We start from the raw sequence: 6,439 nt of genomic DNA on the forward strand, positions 1-6,439 counted from the left end.
TGCTTCCTCGTCAGATTTTCCTACCGTAGCATGGCTAAACAGCTATGTCTAACGGTCTTTCTAAAACCACAAAAATCACTTCCTTCATCAGAATATCCGACCTGTTAAATATAAGCGGGTAGCACAAATAGATCTATGCATTAAAAGCAGCAAGTGTCTGAAAAACATTACAACTTACATACAAAAACTTACAATACAATAGAATTGTACAATTTAATACAATTTAATTTTCACCCCTGTTCATGACACAAAGTAATTGGAGAAGAAGTCTAAAATGACTGTAAATCTTCATTAAGCGCGCTGAAAAGGAGCTAATTGAAAAAAGTGGAGCAGCAGAAAGTCTGAAACTGTGCCGCATCCTTCTGCGACTTGGGAGGCCAGACTATTAAAATCTTGAGCTATTCAGGAATGAGGAACATCATGTTCCCGTGTCACATGTTTTTAAATTTTTTTTTTTTTTTTATTCCAAGGAAGCTGGGGGAGGCTTGTATTTTACAACGGCCCGAGGTAATAATAGAGCTCTGTGTTTGTCTTCGTTTTTTTCTTTGAAAAGCTAATTTAATTTGATGTTTCCCAGTTTGTCATGTATGACCAGAGGACCAGAGGTGAGGGCCAGCTTGTACAAGAGCCCAGAAATCTGGTGCTGTTTACATCTCAAGGGGCTTTGACTCTTATTAAAGAGTTTCACAACCGAAATCTCAATAAGAACAAGTTTATTATTGTGCTTCTTTATCTAAAGCAACCACTGAGTGCACTTTCGCTTGGCAGAACACTGGCTTCAAAATTGTTTCTTTAAAGGTTATAGTAGTTTTTCTAATGCTTTTGCAGCTGTTCTGGTGCTTCAGACCTTGGTGTTTTCTTGATCGAGGCATGAAAGAAAAGTTTAAAATGCTGTAGAAGCCAGTTATAAACAGATATAAGCAGAATCTGCAGCTGAAAGTGTTCAGAACCGTCTGCATTCTTGCTGGCGTGACTTAAACACTTTTCACATCTGTATGTGATGACGGACCGACTCGTTTTCTTTGGTCCACTGAAGCTGTGAAATAATATTGATGTTCTTTTTATACTTCCTCTGCTTTTCACCCACTCAGATTTTCATTCCCACTGTTGCACTTCCAGATTATCAAATGACAAAATATAACTTTCCTTCATTTTGTTTTGGAATAAACCACAAATTCTGAACTTCTGAGTCAAAACTTTATCAATATCCCCTTTTTAAAAAAGTGCACAAATTGCCTGAAAGTATTTCTAAGGGTGTGTAGGAAGAAAAGGAGGCTAATTTTCCAGCCCAGTTTGAAACTTTTCTAACATATTTTGTAAAAATGATTGTAAAGTCATTTGTTTTTCAGATACTCCAGTGATTATTACATTAGGCTACATTAAACTGTAAGCTTATTCTAATCTTAACCTAAATTTAAGCGCATTATAACCTTAAAATAAATTCTTCATTCCTTTTAAAATGCTCATATGGACACATTTAGATTTTGATCCAGTGCTGGTGCATCACACACAATCACCACAGACCATGAGGGTCTGTATTTTATTAAATAAATATGGCTGAAAAGCTGGCAGTGTTTGCACAGAGATCCAAGCCCGCCAAAATAAAGACTTCAGAACTTAAATTTTACTCTGAATTGAGCTAATTCAGATGGTTGTCATTGGTTCCTGTTGGTTTACACCTGCAGCTGTCGGACGTGCTTCCATAAGCTGCAGCATCATAGATTATGAGTCAGAAAAGGTTTAAATTATTCAGTAAATGACTGACAAGCTGGTGCATGTGACTCGAGAAGAGTCCGAGGTGAGTTTGACACAGCAGAGGCCAGTTTTTAATTAAAAGTCTGCATCTTTTTTCATTACGAGGGTTTTTATTAAAATGTCTTTAGGTGCATTCTTTTAACTTTGTTTCAGACTCTCAGGTTATTGTTTCCAGGTCTCTAATGGCAGCTTTTACCAGAGTCTGAATTCTGTCAGTCTGAAACCTGGACACTCTTCTAAACTTGCAACAACTCAGGGTTCTCTCTGTGAGTGTGTGTGTGTAAATGTAGTACATGTGAGGAGGCGTTCATGTCCACCGGGAGCTGCAGATTCAAACAGAACTGGCAGCACATTGTTTCTTTCCCCAAAGTTTCCCCATTCTGAATCTGAACTTTTAGAGGATTGACTTTGTGTCTCTTGTTATATATATATTTTTTTCTCTCTCCAGCTTTTGAGTTGAAAAGTTCCCGTCCTTACTAAACATACCAGCTGTGTGGCTTTCTAAATATGCTGTGTGTGAGCGGGAGGAGAGCCACTGCAGATGGAAAGCAAACAGACAGCAGCATCAGGTTGTGCTGCTTTTTGTTGAGAATGCTTTTATTGTTCTTCATCTGTTTCCAAGGATGGAATAAATAGCTCTGCTTAACCAAAGGCATTCGCCTCCCTCGCTGCTCTGAATGCACCACCATGAGAAACATATTACTAGTGGTCGCCTCTTCTGGAAATTCTCTCTTTTGTCTGTTTTTTTTCTGGAAGCCCTTCCAGGACACGTGAAAGAAATGTTCTGTATCCTTTGTCCCGGTCAACGGGACAAAGGTAAAACATACATAATTTCCACCAGGTTTGGATTTGTCACAGCAGTTTTATTGCCGTGAAATTCTGCAAGAATTTGGGGCTGAATGAGACAATGTCAGGCGGCGGTCAAAGTTTTCTCCTTGTTTTCGTCCTCTTAAAGTCAAAGAGTGCTGGAGATAGGCACCAGCTTCCTGCAAGAAAATGGATGGCTCAATGCTGACATTAATGAAAAGCTTCCTCGAAGGAATGCGTGTCGCCTGACGCCTGTAATGAGTTTTGCATGATCTCATGCAATGTTACCAGAAGTGTTTGAGGAGTTTCCCTTTATGGAAAGAGGGAAACCATCGAGGAAACTGGTGCTCTGAAAACGATCCAGAGATATGGAGACTGAGCAAAAACAGAAACCGTCTGAGTCACGATTAGAGGTTTTAACTGGGAAAACACCTTCCATGTTTTGTAAAAGTAGAATCAGGTTATTCATAGATGCAGCAGGTTGGCCGTGAACTTTGCCTTTCAATTAAAGTCCATAAGCTGGAATTAATCCTTTTTGAAAAGCCTTGAAGAAACCGAGTTGTCTTTGAATTACACAGCTAATTATTTTGATCTCTGCTTAAAGAAGAAAACAAGACATGTCAGAACTGCCACTGTTCTACCAGACTGTGTGATTTTAATGTTTTCTGCTGGAAAATGTAGACATTCACGTCTTGTTTACTGATAAAACCACAAAGTAATGTGAAGATCCCATCTGGAACTTGTACATGCAGTAAATTTAAAACATTTATGTACTGTGGCTGGAAAACAGCTATACATTCCCACGTTCCCCCCCTCGAAAAAATAAATCTGCTGGAAGCAAAAATGTTAGAAAGCAAATGTTTGTGGTTCTTCGTGTTTTAAACTGTTCATTCAGACTCTTCTTCATGGTCACATTTGTTGCAGGAGCAGTTTCAGACTGCTTCCCTGCACGTTTTTTTTTTTATTTTTATCTTTGCAGGAGTCATGTAATATTTGAATGTGATAAAGAAAGGTGCTTTACATAAACAAATGTTTGCCTAGTCATTTTTGTGGCAGCTGTTAGCAGCACATTTCAAGGTGTTATGTTATGTGAGGAAACCCAGTATTAGTTCAATGGTATCCTTTTCTTTTAGTGAAGAAAAACTTGAAACTAAAATCGTCTAATGCCCAGAAGGGCAAACCTTCTTAACGACAATATGTGCAGCCTCATGCAATATTATGTGTTAGCTTTCAGAGAATGGGTTGAGGATGACTCTCTGCTACTATCATAACAAATTTAGCCATTATATATATAGTTAGAGTTATAGCCATTTTTTGTTGGCTAAGGCCACTTAGCTGTGGCCAAATCAACTCAAACGCCACCCAACTCAAAGTTCAATAAAGCTGACTCGTGCATAAAAAAACTGTGATAGTTTATTTTTACTTCTGTCACTTTATATCTCAGTAATCCGGTCACACACACACTGTAGTTCTTTCCAACCACTGTCACGTGTGTGCATGTTACAGGGTTTTAGGGCACAGACAGCAGAGAAATCTATTGCTATCGACCAACATTTCTGTTGGCATTAGCCTGGTCACTGAGCACAACGATTAGCAGATTCTACTGATTTTCCCACTTGCCTCTGGTACCCAGTTAAATTAGGTCTGACTTCTTATGGTGAGTAGCTATCACACCATATTTTAGCTCAGTATCTGTCAAACTGACTGAGTTTGAACCATGTTTTGTGTTTGTTAGGATCGTTCCACTTTGGCAGCTGTCTTTGAATTAGGTTGACTTGTGAGATATTTTGCTAACAAACAGAGAAACACGGGCAATAACAATAACGAGACAGCAGGTTAAGCTTCTGTTTGGTGACTTTTTGGATTTGTTTGGATCTGTGTGAGCCAAGCATCCAGTCCTTCGAAGAAACGGGACTTTGCAGCCGCGTATGTTGGTGTGTGTGTAAATGTGTGTCGGCTGCAAAATGGGAAGAATAGCTGCTGCCACTGAGAAAACAAACCTCACAGGGAAGGACAGAGGAGGAGAGAGGCTTTGAAAAAAGAAAGGAAGCTAGTTATGAACATTTCTGACATTCCTCAGCTCCACACAGCAGCGGGGTTTTCTTTAAAGGAAGCAGTGCATCCAGAGAACAGCAACCAGACCAGGACCCCGCAGGAAGTCCTGCTCCCTCCTTATTTGTTTCTGAACCAACTCGGTGCTGAGGACAAGAGGAAAAACACATTAAAGCAAGAATTCAGGATATTGGCGAGCAAGGATGTTGTTTAACTTGACACCAGTAAACAAGGACAGGAGTTTGAGCATGAAAGAGAAAGAACCTTTACTACCTTGGAAAGTATTCCCCTGACTTCCTCTTTACTGGATGCTGGTATTTCCTGTTCAGTGAGGCTGCTGGGTATTTATGGAAGACAGGCCCAAGAGAAAACCTTTTTTTTTTTCCCTGTGATACTGGGTTTCTGTAAATAGGCCCGCTGACATAAAAAGCAGATGCTTCTGGTTTGGTTTAGGATCTCCACTTTTAGTTTCACATCTAAATGTTTATATTGCAGGTTTGAGCTTCTGTTGTCTTTTTGTAAATGGAAGTCCTGCCTTAAAACACTTCTTCATATTTCCGAGACAACTTTTGCACACAGTCTGAGATGTTTTAGTTCTTCCTTTTGTTTGCATTTTAATTATATTCAATGTAGATTTATCATCATAATTTGACTTTTGCTTTACAATTCTGTAAAGAAACTTTGAATTTATGTTTGATGTCAGTCTTTTAAGATGCGTTTAAATATTACTGACCGGTTTTATTCCACTGGTTTGCACCATGATAAGAAAACCAGCTTCCAGACTGATAAAAGCACAATCCCCTCAGTCATGTTTGATGACCCACTTGATACATGAGGTGGCGTGTTTTTCCACAGACTCCCCACTCAGCTTGTCTGTTTTCTTATTATTGCCCGTGTGTGTGCATGTGTGTGTTTGTTGGTAAAATATCTCAGCATTTTAACAAAACCTCCAGAAAATAGTCATTGGGTTTATATTGACAACTGATTAACTTTGCAGTCAACCCAGTTCAAGATGGCCGCCACAAGCTAATTGATCTTAGCTAACACATCAATGACTGTAACTTGGTCACGTTTGTAAGTATTGATCCAAAGCTCGATGCGGTCGTAGCTGAGAGTCATCGACAGCACAGCAACCTTTTATGGCTGCAAACTTTATTAAGTGTTTAGATTGGTTCATAAAGCCAACTCTATCTTTTGTCTTCTGTAAAAACATCATCATTTAGACACTGTCTGAACAATTCTGATGATACCATGAGGTTTGATGGATGTGTACAAACTTGTTTAAATCCAGTTCAGAACATGTAGTTTCCCTGACTTACTGTTTGTGTCAGAGTGGTGAACCCAATGTGCAGACTCACAGTAACAAAAATAAAAATGTATTTTTAAACAAAAAGCTGACAGGGCAGCAAAAACTAACCATAACACAAATCCAAAGAGAAACAAAAAGGGGGAGGCAAGGCGTGGGACGGAAACCCGAAAACAAGAGAAGTGAGACAATGAACCAGCGAGGAACATGGAGAAAGTGAGCAGGTTTTAAAGCTGAGGGTAATCAGGGGAAGTGGGCACAGGTGAGTGATTACAACTAGGACCAGGTGAAGATGGGCGTGGCAGGAAGACGAGATAAACAGAGGAGAAGTGAATGATGACAAAAAAACAAAACACAAAAAGCAAAACAGAACTGAGACCAAACAAAACAGAAAAGAAAACATAACCCCAGAAAACAGAAAAACAAAGCACCAAGAATTGTTATTGTTCTTTATTCCAGTTACAGTAAAATTAAGCTTTTATTAAACTATCGGATTTATTTAATTTATTCCTACTTACA

The sequence above is a fragment of the Kryptolebias marmoratus genome, linkage group LG12 (assembly GCF_001649575.2).
Source record: "Kryptolebias marmoratus isolate JLee-2015 linkage group LG12, ASM164957v2, whole genome shotgun sequence".
NCBI classification, from domain to species: domain Eukaryota; kingdom Metazoa; phylum Chordata; class Actinopteri; order Cyprinodontiformes; family Rivulidae; genus Kryptolebias; species Kryptolebias marmoratus.